This window comes from Ruditapes philippinarum, unplaced genomic scaffold (genome assembly GCF_026571515.1).
Source record: "Ruditapes philippinarum isolate M1 unplaced genomic scaffold, ASM2657151v2 ctg10625_1_1_1_1, whole genome shotgun sequence".
Taxonomy (NCBI): domain Eukaryota; kingdom Metazoa; phylum Mollusca; class Bivalvia; order Venerida; family Veneridae; genus Ruditapes; species Ruditapes philippinarum.
Window position 1 is genome coordinate 32,392 of NW_026854189.1, and position 15,005 is coordinate 47,396.

The window sequence follows — 15,005 nt, forward strand, 5'->3', positions numbered from 1 at the left end:
CGATCGAAGCAATCTATTATCAGGATGTGACTGAACAATGGGTTTCATACTTTATACAGAGATCTTTATTATCCCTTCGAACACCCAGTATATAATGATGAATGGTATGGTATTGTAAATGAACATAATTCAATAGTTACCAGCTCGTTGGTACCAGACAAAGTGTTACAGTATTACCAGATACTATCAATAAATTAATAAAATCATGTCCTAAAGCTGCGGTCTCACTTACTCCCGGCAGAGCCCAGGACCATCCCGGTAAGTTACCGGGATGATCCGGGACGATCCGTGGTGAAATTATTGTTGTGGTCACACTTACCCCGGCAGCACTACGGTTGTTCCAACTAACCACCCAGGATGCGCTCCGGATCATCCAGGCAGAGCCCAGGTGAAGCTACGGTTCATGCCGGTGCTTCCCCGGTCGTAACCGGATGACGCCGGAAGAGCCCCGGTTGACACAGGCAGAGCCCCGGTCGTTCCAGGTAGAGCCCCGGCAGAGCCCAGGACGATCCAGGCAGAGCCCCGGTGGATTGAAAACGCCCGAAAATGATAACATTGATACATATTTTTTATTTAATACAATGTCTTACATGTTACGAAAGTTTTTTGTCCGATGGGATTATTATTACCCTACATAAAGGTGGAGAAAAAGAGAAAAGACGATCCAAATAATTATCAGGCTATTTCTCTTACGTCAACAAAACTTTTTGAAATGGTACTTTAAGAAAGATGTACTGTAAACATAAACTTTCGGAAAAAATAAATCTCCAGCAAGGCGGATTTCAAGAACAACTGGGGTCATTGATCATGATGATGTCTTTTATATTACGTGAAAGTGTGTTTTTCTCACGGGAACAAGATAATAAACTTTATGTCTGCTTTCTAGATAGGCGTCAATCATTCGATCGCATGTGGCATGAGGGCATCTTCTACAAACTCTTAGAAGTTCATATCGACGATAAGTCATTCCTTGCCTTTAAAGCAGCAAACCTCCAGATTCCTGCTAATGTTCATGAAAATTTTGAAAATGTATTCAAAAGTAAAATACTATTAAGCTGACAGAGAAAATAATATGCAAATTTCAAACGGTACTTACAACCAATGTAAATTACAAACAAGAGGGCCATGATGGCCCAAAGTCGCTCACCTGTATATAGGCCCCCGGAGCAGGGCCAGTTTAAACCCCAGGGCTTTTATTTGAACAAACTTGGTTGACACCCATTAGAAGATGTTTCATGCTAAACATCTAAGGTCTAGCTTATTGGGTTTTTTTAAAAGAAGATTTTTTATGTATATAATATATATATATATATATATATATATACACACACATATATATATATATATATATATATATATATGTGTGTGTGTATGTATGTATATATATATATATATATATATATATATTTTTGTATGTATGTATATATGTATATTGTATATATACAATATACATATATACATACATACAAAAATATATATATATAAGATATATATATATATATATATATATATATATATATATATATATATGTATGTATATATATATAATATGTATATATCTAAAAAAAAAGTCGAGCTAATGAATGACCCCCGGGGCGGGGCCAATTTTGACCCCAGGGCTCTTATTTGAACGAACATGGTAGACATCCATTAGAACATGTTTCATGATAAATATCTTAGCTCTAGCTCTTTGCATTCTTTAAAAGAAATTTTTTTAAGTTTTTACTATATGCATATAGGGAAAATCAATGACCCCCTGGGGTGGGGCCAATTTTGACCCCAGGGCTTTTATTTGAACAAACTTGGTAGACACCCATTAGAAGATGTTTCATGCTAAATATCTTAGCTCTTGCTCTTAGGGTTCTTTAAAAGAAGATTTTTTAAGTTTTTACAATATACATATAGGGAAAATCAATGACCCCCAGGGCGGGGCCGATTTTAATTCTAGGAACAAAATTTGAACAACTTTGGTTTTGGACCTATAGATGATACCATAGACCAAATATCAAAGCTCTAGGCCATTTACTTTCAGACCAGAAGATTTTTCAAGTTTTCACTATATGTATATAATGAAAATCAATGACCCCCGAGGGCAGGGCCAATTTTGACCCGAGGGCCATAATTTGAACAATCTTGGTAGAGGTCTACCACACAATGTTTCATGCCAAATATCTAACCTGTAGCCTTTGCCAATTCAGAGAAGAAGATTTTTTTATGTTTTACTATATACATATTAGAAAAACCTATGACCCCCCGGGGCGGGGCCAATTTTGACACTAGGGACAAAATTTGTACAACTTTGGTATTGGACCTTCAGATGATACCATAGACCAAACATCAAAGCTCTAGGCCATTTACTTTCAGACCAGAAGATTTTTCAAGTTTTCACTATATGTATGTAATGAAAATCAATGACCCCCCGGGGCGGGGCCAATTTTGACCCTAGGGCCATTATTTGAACAATCTTGATAGAGGTCTACCACACAATGTTTCATGCCAAATATCTAATCTGTAGCCTTTGCCAAATCAGAGAAGAAGATTTTTTTATGTTTTTCTAAATACATATAAGGAAAAACCTATGACCCCCCGGGGCGGGGCCAATTTTGACACTAGGAACAAAATTTGAACAACTTTGGTAGAGGACCCATAGATGATACCATATACCAAAAATCAAAACTCTAGGTCATTTACTTTTAGACCAGAAGATTTTTCAAGTTTTCACTATATGTATGTAATGAAAATCAATGACCCCCCAGGGCGGGGCCAATTTTGACCCTAGGGCCATTATTTGAACAATCTTGATAGAGGTCTACTACACAATGTTTCATGCCAAATATCTAATCTGTAGCCTTTGCCAAATCAGAGAAGAAGATTTTTTTAGATTTACCTATAGACATATAAGGAAAAACCTATGACCCCCCGGGGCGGGGCCAATTTTGACACTAGGGACAAAATTTGAACAACTTTGGTAGAGGACCCATAGATGATACCATATACCAAAAATCAAAGCTCTGGCCCATGTACTTTCAGACAAGAAGATTTTTTAATTTTGTGTTTTTTGAAATCCTTTTCTGGCCCTGTGACCTACATATGCAACAGACCGGAACCATTTGAACAACTTTGAAAGGGGACCACCCAAGGATCATTTCTGTAAAGTTTGGTTGATGTGCAGTCATTGGTTTCAGAGGAGATGTTGTTTATGTGAAAAGTTGACGACGCACGACGACGGACACAGGGCGATCACAATAGCTCACCCTGAGCATTGCTCAGGTGAGCTAAAAAGAGGTCAAAATATGCAAAATTAACACTTACAGCGTTAGTAACGCAGTAGAAATATGGTCAAAATTACTGAAAAAAATTGCCATCAATCGCAAATAACATGGAAATTATTACTTTTATCTTTAGTCTTTTTACTTTTCATAAAACCTCAATACATTTTTCTTTTTATTTTCTTGAAAGAGTTTGGCTCATCTGGAGGCATGCAGCTTTAAAAACTTATAACGTAACATTTCAAGCTGTGTAAGACGCTGAGGGTTCCTCTCAGAATCATTCCCTATACTTCAAGGTACCAGACAAGGAATGAAAAGTTCACCAACGCTGTATCTTCTCTGTCAATCATTATGATCTTATCAATAAACTTACAAACAGTCACGTAGGTTTTTGTTTGTAAGGCATGAATATTTGTACAGTGGCTGATGACATGGTATTGGTATCCTTCTCAAAGAATGGACTAGATGAAATGTTGTCTATATGCGATGATTATTAGAAACGATAGCGCTTTGCATAAAACGGAACCAAATGTGGAATCATAGTCTTTATTGAACGTAATAATTTAAAATCATCACGGCAGTGGAAACTTGGTGCTCAGACAATTGAAGAAGAAGAAGACTATACACATCTTGGTATCAGTTGTAAAGACTTCATGTCAACAAAGAAGTCAATTCAGGATGCAGGTACATATGCAGGTGCAGCTACGGGGTACATACTTAAACATAATAAACAGTGAACTATGTACAAACGAACTTAACTCACTTACAGTCGCAGGTAAGGCACAGACATATTTAGCTCAATGTATAAGATAACTTTTTTAGCATTTAAATCAGTTATTTATAGAATTTAAGATCTCTCTTAATAAAATAATTGTTACAACATGAACTCTTGCATTAATATCATATTAATCATATATTAGTCGCCGGTAGAAATATAATAAGCCAGAAATATTACAACAACAGGCCAACAAAAAATTGAGAGGGACTAATGTGGGCTTAACCCCTCTGAACGCACTTCCAGAAATACGATAGTTTAAAACTATAAATTTAGGGTGTAAAAGATCAACATGTGATCATATTTTAGTTGTTTATACTAAAATATCAAAAGTTAAGTATGTTATTAGATATAGAAATGTAATATTAACTCAGTGAAGTAGTGTTTGTACGTCAGATATATGTTTTTTTTACAAAAAAAAAAGAAAAAAACATATGAAAACAAAATTACAGAAATGGCAGAGAAAATGAGATAAAACAAATTGACGACTCAGACTTAAAGCATGAAAAACTCAGCAGAAAAGCAAAAGGGAACCTGACTCCATAAATTCCGACATACCAGTTTACTGTGACGAGGATGACCTTATGGATATGGATATTAGCATTAATTTTACATGCTACTCCTGCAACATTCCTTTTGTTAATACAAACGCTATATAAGTTTAAAATTAAATTTATTTCAATATTCCATTGGACAAAATGGTCCATGAGGATAAACAAACGCATGATAAAAGACAAGACAGTGTAAAACATATACATACAATGCGTTAGTGTAAGTGGAGAAGGTATACACAAATTTATCATAAATAACAGAACAAAAGAATATTCAACGTTAAACATAATGCTAAATTAATTACCACTGTCTAGCAAAACTTACGGAGAGGTAAACTTCATACATTGTATTGAATTAATTTGACAAGATATATACTTATAGATGAAATATTAATGAAATAAAATGCGTATTTTCATTTTCAGTATTTTCACTGTAAAAAATTATTATATAATGCTTAACAATTTGTATTTGAAATGTTGTTTATGTTTTGTATGGATGAGGCTTTAATAAAGATGTATAAAATCATTGACCTGTATATCTGATGAACTAAAGCGTTCATTTAAATCATTTATCTGTACAAACATATAATATACCTAATTATCCATTGAACTAAATCAAAACAATGATATACGCGTGTAAAACAAATCGATATAAAAGCCGTATTGAACTTATCAATAATTTCTAACTATTAATATTGATAATATTATATGCCTTAATTTAGAAGCACTGTTACCATACAATATTCATAAGAAAAATAAGCAAAAACAAACATAATTCTACTTAACAAATTTATTTGCTAATTTTAAATATTGCTTTCAACGCTTGTCCAGCAATGATATTTTGAGATTCTGCAAAGGATCCCCTGATGTGAAAACAATTCCTGAATATGTAAACATGCTAACTTTATCAATAAAATTTTCCTTGCAATAAAAATTAATATTTCTGGGCAAAATTCACCATATCTAAATATCATTATTTTCGTCTTACATGTGTTCACTGAAAGTTTCCATCTATCACAATAATCTGCTTAAACATTTAAACCTTTTTGTAGTTCGTTTTTACTTTTTGCAAGAATAACAATATCCTCAGCATATAAGATTAAGAACATTTTAAACATATCAACATCAATACATTTAATTTCACTTTTTATAAATTCATCTTCAAGGTTTTCAGATACATGGAAAAGAGATAGGGAGACAAACACTCTCCTTGTTAACACCAAGAAAACATTCGTATGGATCACTTAATCTACTACAATGTTTTACTCTTGTTTTTAATGTTGTATACATAGATTTTAAAATATTTAAATGTCTCCACTTAATGTCCCAGTTTTATCAACTTATGCCATAAATTATCATGAACAATATAATCAAACTCTTTAGTAAATACTGACAAAGACAAAAGAGTTGTTTGCTCTGACAGACATTGTAAAACAAAAATATTATCTAATTTAATTCAATTCAATTCAAGATTCTTTATTAAGTAACAAAAACAAGTTATGTTTCTTGTTACATGATACAATTAACATTACACATGACAAATACAAACAAGAGGGCCATGATGGCCCTGAGGTCGCTCACCTGTATATAGCCCCCCCCCCCCCAATCTAAGCTCTAGCTCATTGGGCTTTTTAAAAGAAGATTTTTTTTAAGTTTTTACTATACACATATAGTTAAAAACAATGACACCGCTGCGGCCGGGCCAGTTTTGACCCCAGGGCTTTTATTTGTGTAAACTTTGTAGACACTTACTAGAAAATGTTTCATGCTTAATATCTAAACTCTAGCTATTTGGGCTTCTTAAAAGAAGATTTTTTTTAAGTTTTTGCTATACACATATAAAGAAAAATCAATGACCCCCGGGGCGGGGCCAATTTTGACCCCAGGTCTTTTATTTGAACAAACTTTGTAGACACTCACTAAAAGATGTTTCATGCTTAATTATAATATCTTAACTCTAGCTATTTGGGTTTTTTCAAAGAAGATTTTTTAAGTTTTTGCTATACACATATAAGGAAAATCAATGACCCCCGGGGTGGTACCAATTTTGACCCCAGGGCTTTTATTTGAACAAACTTGGTAGACACCTATTAGAACATGTTTGATGCTAAATATCTTAGCCATAGCTCTTTGAGTTCTTTAAAAGAAGATTTTTTAAGTTTTTACTTTATGCATATAGGGAAAATCAATGACCCCCAGGAGCGGGGCCAATTTTGACCCCTGGCTTTTATTTGAACAAACTTGGTAGACACTTATTAGAACACGTTTCATGCTAAATATCTTAGCTCTAACTCTTTTGGTTCTTTAAAGGAAGATTTTTTAAGTTTTTACTATATGCATATAGGGAAAATCAATGACCCCCCCGGGGCGGGGCCAATTTTGACCCCAGGGCTTTTATTTGAACAAACTTGGTAGACACCTATTAGAACATGTTTGATGCTCAATATCTTAGCCATAGCTCTTTGAGTTCTTTAAAAGAAGATTTTTTAAGTTTTTACTATATGCATATAGGGAAAATCAATGACCCCCGGGGCGGGGCCAATTTTGACCTTAGGGCTTTTATTTGAACAAACTTGGTAGACACCCAATAGAACATGTTTCATGCTAAATATCATAGCTCTAGCTCTTTGGGTTCTTTAAAAGAAGATTTTTTAAGTTTTTACTATATGCATATAGGGAAAATCAATGACCCCCCGGGGCCGGGCCAATTTTGACCTTAGGGCTTTTATTTGAACAAACTTGGTAGACACCCAATAGAACATGTTTCATGCTAAATATCATAGCTCTAGCTCTTTGGGTTCTTTAAAAGAAGATATTTAAAGTTTTTTCTTTCGGTTGCCATGGCAACCAGAGTTCTGCATGGAATTAAATTCTTTGAACAATTTTTAAAGGTGACCACCAAAGGAACATTCCTGTGAAGTTTGGATGAAATTGGCTTAGTGGTTTATGAGGAGATGTCATTTAAAGTAAAAGTTTACGGACGGACGGACGGACGGACGCCGGACGAAAAGCGATCACAAAAGCTCACCCTGTCACTTTGTGACAGGTGAGCTAAAAAGACATGAATGATTAAACTCACTGAAAACAAGTAAGCATAATGAGCATATACAAGAGGATGAACTATGTACAATTTGCTTGGCTTTAATTAAAGCAGCACACCTCTAGATTCCTGATAATGTTCATGAAAATTTTGAAAATGTATTTAAAAGTAAAATATTGTTAAACTGACTGAGAAAATAATATGCACATTTCAAACGGCACTTACAACCATGTTTAATTACAAAAAAAGAGGTAAAAATATGCAAAATTAACCCTTACTGCGTTAGTAACACAGTAGAAATATGGTGAAAATAACTGAAAAATTGGCCATCAATAGCAAATAACATTGAAATTATTACTTTTATCTTTAGTCTTTTTACTTTTCATAAAACGTCAATACATTTTTCTCAAGTTATATTTTCTTGAAATATTTTGGCTCATCTGGAGGCATGCAGCCTTAATGACATGTCTTTGGTATTAGCCATCATAATGCCTCTTATAATAATATAATCTATTTCATCTCCTCCAACTCTTTCAAAAGTTTAACTCTTGAACAATGGCCGCCAAGCGTTGTCCAATCTTTGTGATTCTGTAAGATTGAGAAATAAAATGTCAGTCATCTATTAATTGTGTATAATTGGGATATATTTATAACTTAAACTTTAAAACATTTTAATAATTTAGGTTATTATTATTTTTTGTTTTGAGAAGATGAAATATAATAGTTGAATGCTAAAAATTTATGAGTTGGACACGATAAAATTTCATTATTCGGCGGTACCATTAGAATAAATTGGGCTGGGCAATTTATTTGATTATTTAATCGTGCATTTTTGCCATAAAATAAAATCATAGTTGATATACACACATAAAGTCCAATAACATAGTAATGTCATGACATTTCTACATTTTAACCATTTAGCTGAATGATTGTATCCATTTAAATGGAATATACAGGAAAAGAATTACAAATATAGTTTTTTTTGAGTGGCGACATGGCCGAGTGGATAACGCGTCAGACTAGTAATCTAATGATCGCTAGCTGTATGGGTTCAATCCCCGTCAGGGGCAAGTCGTTGTTTCCTTGAGCAAGAAACTTTACACTCATTGCTCAGTACTGGTTGGTTCCAGGAACGGATTCGAAAGTGTGTCTATAAGCTTATAGCTTCCTACACAATCGAACTAAAATAAATTCTGTATAATGTTGTGCAGCAGAAAAATGATAAAATTCTTTAAAAGAAAATCATCATGCATATTTATTCATTTTTTTTAAAGAATTTTATCATTTTTCTGCTGCACAACACATTCTCCACCAAGTATTATGCGCTGAATTATGGGTTCTACTGAAGGTGGATTGAATCTCAACACAATGTTCCGTTTTATATATTTTAATGTTAATATTTCTTAGTGGAATACCACAAATAATATATAACATATACACAGGTTATCCTTATGTTAACAAATAGATATTAAAAAACAGTAACAAATATTTCTAGTGGAAAGCCACAATGTTATTCATTGGAAATCCAAAATCTAACTGTTCGATTTCTCTATCTTTACAATATTTCTAAAAATGGTTTCGTTTTAAACTGACCAATAAAATTTTAACATTTTTGTGTCTTAAATAACAAAATGACCAATCAGGTTTCAATACAAAATAAGGTAACATAGCAACATAGAATTTATAACAACAATCATCACCTGGACATTTTATCAGTAATAAGGTTTAACAACTTATTAAGTACAGACGGCTAAATTGACATTATCACCTAAATATAATAAAACTTTTAGCACAGTTGATTGGACAAAGAGGAAAAGCCATATTTAATCTTCCGGTTACATAATTATTAATTTGACATCTGTTATTAAAACATATAATATTTGTAACTTAACATATTTGAAATTTTACACATTGTTCTGAAAATTTGACCTTTTAGAAAGTGATTATATTTATAAATCTTTGTGTTTAAAAGAAAATCATCATGCATATTTATTCATTTTTTTTTAAAGAATTTTATCATTTTTCTGCTGCACAACACTTCTCCCTCCTTTAAGATTATTTCACTCCTGTGAAATGAAACATAACTATGTATGTAACAAAAAAAATATTATTAAAAGAATACTGTTTATCACAGATGTTAATATAACAAGCATTTTGCAATTCTTTGTCTAGTGTAAAAGGTTTTTAGCACATTGGCTTCTCTGTAACAACATGTCACCTGTTTGAGACATTCCAATTGACCACCTAAATGTACTTGAGATTTAACAAAGAAAAAAGGGTATAGTTTAGTTTTAGCAATCAATGCGAAACAATCTCTAGTAGTTTGGAATATACCGGAGGCCCCGACATAGAATAGTGATGAAACAGAGAAAAAAATTATATTCTTTATGCCTGAAAAGATATAAGTCGCAAGTGAATATGTAGATGCTGTAAAATTCAAACGTGTTCATAGGATTGGACTAAAAGGCAATGGTAGATGTCGTAAAATTGTGGCAAAATTTACATTGTTCAAAGAGAGGGAAATGATCAGAAAGCAGTGGAAAACTCTAGAGAGCACACCATTTTTTGTGCATGAACAATTCCCAAGGGAGGTTAGCGACAAACGAAGGCTTTTACTACCAAAGATGAAGGAAGCGCGGAAACAAGGGAAGACGGCTTGGCTGGCGTACGACACGCTCTATATTGACGGGCGACCAGTGAAGGATTAGGGACTCAGAGAGGATGACCTTAAGATTCTGTCTTGGAATGTTAATGGATTAACCCGAGGTAAACGTGGATATGACGATTTTGTGAAAATTATTTCAGATAACGATATTGTGTTTTTATATGAATCTTGGACAAATAACTACAGTAACATTGAACTTTCGGGTTATCAAAGTTTCAATTTCTACAGAAAATTTCAACACCGTAATGCAAAGAGATGTAGCGGGGGTATTGTGTTGTATTATAAAGACTCATTATCAGGTGGTATTGAACTTGTAAGAAATCATTATGACACTATAATTTGGCTAAGATTAGATAAAACATTTTTTAACCTTGACAATGATGTATATATATGTGGGACGTATGTTTGGGGAGAAGACTCTCCCGCATACAATGTTGTAAATATTGACTTATTTGGCTTGTTAGAAAATGATATAAATGATTTTGATTCAATGGGTTCCCTGTATATTTTTTGGAGATTTTAATAGTCGAGTTGCATAAAAAAGTGATTTTATAGTATTTGATAAAAAGAAATGACTATATAGATACCGACGATTATGTTCCCGATATACCTATAGCTCGGGGCCTCTTTAGATAAGTCATTTAACAGTTATGGATTAATGGCTCATTGATCTTTGTAAAAGCACGGGTTTACGCATAGTTAACGGCAGATTATGTGATGACTACAATATTGGTAATTTCACTTTTGTAAATCAAAATGGGGCATCTGTTATAGATTATTTGTTGACAAAAGAATGTAATTTTAAAAGTATCTGTAATTTTGAAATTTGTAGCATAAATGAATGGAGTGATCATGCACCCATTATATTTTCTTTTTCATGTCAAAAGCATTTAAACGTATCTCGTGAAGAAGACAAATTACGGATTAAATGGAATGCCGAGTGTAGAGATGAGTTTCGCTCAGGTATAATCTCCAGGTTACCTGATTTAAATCGATTAACAAATAGTATTGATATTAAGCAAAGGTCGTCAATAAATGATACAGTTAATAGTTTTACAAGCATTGTTAGAGAAGTAGCCCGATCCTATATTTTCGAAACTTATCAATTGTAACAAAAATGTAACTTTTTGTGATACGCCCTTGGGGAAAAATAATGATTGGTTTGATATTGAATGTCAAAAAATGCAAGAACTTGTTATTTAGATTCTTTGCGAGTATTTAATAGTGTTAAATCTCGCCAAAATAGGGGAATATTTTTGTTCATGTAAAAAAAGAATATAAGACTATTGTCCGCAGAAAGAAAAGAAATTTTGAAATAAAAAAATGAAAGAGCTTGAGAAGTTAAAATGTTTGTAATCCAAAACAGTTTTGGAAGTATTTTTAATAAAAAACAAAATGTTAAAAGGAGAAAATAATATTTCTTTAGATGAGTTTTTTTGAGTATTTTTCAAACTTAGAAACCGATTTATTTCAATGTAAAAATGAAGAAGCTGAACATTTTTGTTCCGTTCATAACTTTGACGATATTGACTGCCCATTCGCAGAATTAGATTGTACAATTACAGTTGAGGAAGTCTTAAAAGTTGTTAAGCAACTTAAAAGGGATAAGGCCATGGGTAGTGACTTATTGATGAACGAATATTTTATGGAGAGTATAGATATTATTGCTAGTCATTTGTGTGATATATTTAACGCGCCGCGCGGGGTGTTAAATTCCGGTATTTATCCGGAAAAAAATGGTACGAAGGTGTGATTATACCATTGTTTTAAAAAGGGCAACAGGGAAGATGTAAATAATTACCGTGGCATAAACCTTAGTTAGTTGCTTATCAAAAATATTCACTGGCATACTTAATAATAGAATTATTTCTTTCTGTGATAGCAATAATGTTATATCCGACGCACAGTTCGGTTTTATGAAAGGCCGTTTCAACCGTAGATGCTGCTTTTGTTGTTTTAATGTCTATTATCCAACATTTCCTAAATGAAAATAAACGATTATACGCAGCTTTTATAGATCTTAAAAAGTGTTTTGATAGTATATATAGGAATGCTTTATGGCTTAAGCTTTATAGACAGGGGATACAAGGCAAATTGCTTAGAATAATTAGAAATATGTATGTTAATGTCAAATCTTTTGTTAAGAAATGTAATTCATATTCTGACTATTTCTGTTATGCCTTAGGCTTACGTCAAGGGGAGGTAATGTCCCCTCTACTTTTTGCAATGTTTGTTGAGGATCTAGAATTGCAACTACAGTCGCCCGAAAGCCCTGGTATATGTATAGACGACATAGTTTTAATTTTGTTGTTGTTTGCAGATGATATGGTCATTCTAGGAAAGACTCCTGCGGAATTGCAAAAACAGTTTAGATCTTTTACACACATATTGTGATACCTGGGGTTTGGAGGGTAAACGCGGAGAAAACAAAAAATTATGGTGTTTAGAAAGCGCAGAGTTTATTTACCTAACGAGAGTTGGACCTACAATGGCCATAACATTTGAAAATGTAAATGATTTTAATTATCTTGGAACGGTGTTTAACTACACCGGTAATTTTTCAATGAATCAGGAGCACTTATCAGGTAAAGCTTTAAAGGCACTGAATGTGCTCTTGGTAAAATGTAATAAGTTTAAATTAAAACCCTTATTGTTATGTCAGTTATTTGACGCATTTGTTGGTGCTATATTGAACTATTCATCAGAACTATGGGGTTACACAAAATCAAAGGTAATTGAAAGAATCCATCTTAAGTTTTGCAAACGTATTTTAAATGTTAGAATTTCAACCGCAAGTGCTGGTGTTTACGGCGAGTTAGGAAGATTCCCGCTATATATAACAAGATACGTAAGAATTGTAAAAATATTGGTGTAAATTGCAACAGTCATATAATATTATTTTACAAAAGACATATGAACAGGGTTTGATTAGATTGTATAAAAGGACGTAAAAACTGGGTTTCAAACAGTTAAAAAATTACTAAGTGATTATGGATTTGCAGATGTTTTCCTCAATCCTATTAGATCGGTTGATTTTAAAAAATTTCCTAAATATTTTTAAGACACGAATAGTTGATTGTTATAAACAAGATTGGAACGCATCAGTAAATAATTGTGCAGTGCTTGAAAATTATAAACATATTAAGCAAGAGCTAAGGTATGAAACTTATTTGGATATTTTACCTTTTAATCTAAGAAGTTATTATACAAAACTTCGTTTTATCAGCACACTCACTTAGGATACAGACCGGTCGTTATTCAAGAAATAGAATACCTAGAAATGAAAGATATTGTTTGCAATGCAATTTTGTTAGACTTAGAAGATGAATTTCACTTTTTATTTAAATGCCCATGTTATGAAGATATAAGGAAGAAATACATTAAAAGATACTTTTTTCAAAGGCCGAGTGTGTTTAAAATGATGCAGCTGCTAACAAATAAAAATTATACTGTAATAACAAATCTAGCAAAATATATTAAAGCCGCTACATACGTACGACTTTCACTATTAAGTAACTGATATTCACGTACATTGTTCATCCTTTGTATACTGTTTCACAATGTTCATCCTCTCTATACTGTTTAATCTTAATTGATATCAAATTATATGATTACAAGCAAATGTTCTTCAGATTTTGATCACAATAAAATTTCTTTCATCTGTTTGTTAAAATGGTTTCTCGACCTATGCACATAATTAATTTAAATTATATGATTGCATATATGTGTTTATTGTATGATGAATTACTTTTGCACAAATCTCAAATACTATTCCTGCTTTGTTTTACTTAGTATGTATTATTGTGCAATCAATATACTTTTCAAGTGTTAACATAACCATGTGACATGATATATTGTATTATATATATATATTTGCAAGACGATGTATTATGTACAAGTCTCAAATAAAATGTCTGTTCTGTTCTGTTCTGTGTTTTATCATTTATAAATTTATGCCTTATTTTGAAATCAGAAAATACAAAATAAAATTTAAAATGAAATTCAATACAAATATTTCACTCACTTATTTAATATACACAATATAAAATATAACAAGAAAATAGCTAATTTTTCATAGCATGACAATAAACCAAATATAGTTTTACAGAATTCGAAGCAAACGCTTATTAAAGAGATAGGCAATAAAACCGTATGCTTTGCGTCAATATTGATGTAAACAGAATAAAAGGTATGTTCAAAATAACTATTTTCAACCATACATAAATTTAAGATCAATACACACCTGTATCAGATCAGAACCATAGTAGATTGTGAAAACACCACAATCAATTCCATTGTTTTGTCTTGGAACCTAAAATATAATTTAACATAAGTATTATGTCATTTTCTCATCTTGGAATTATACATTTATTTATAAATCTGGAAACAAAGTGATCCCTCAGAAGCATGAATCACAACAAAATTACAAGAGAATTGCAGACTCGGTTTGATTGAGTCTGTACATGAGGGATACTGAATAAGTGCAACATCCCTCACGCCCCCTAGCACCGGCTGGAGCGGTACTCAATTCTCAACACTTAATAGTGCTGGCATCAAAGGAAGGACCAGAAAAATATAACAACATGAGCATTCAAAGTTGTATAAGAAAACAGAGCCTTTGATGCCATAAATTATCAAAACTGATGAAAATAAATAATTTGAATCATACATGAGTGTCACAGCAAAATGATATTATTGTTGCCTT

The 15,005-nt window shown here is 32.5% G+C and overlaps 1 long non-coding RNA gene across 1 annotated transcript; it reads right to left on the bottom strand.

Annotated features, from left to right (window-relative positions):
• Positions 1-4,700: 4,700 nt before the first annotated feature.
• LOC132739363 (uncharacterized) lies at positions 4,701-14,940 on the bottom strand. The gene is made up of 2 exons (XR_009626988.1): positions 14,544-14,940; positions 4,701-8,223 (listed from the first exon to the last, which is right to left on the bottom strand). It is a non-coding gene; the product is annotated as an uncharacterized LOC132739363 (long non-coding RNA).
• Positions 14,941-15,005: the final 65 nt, after the last annotated feature.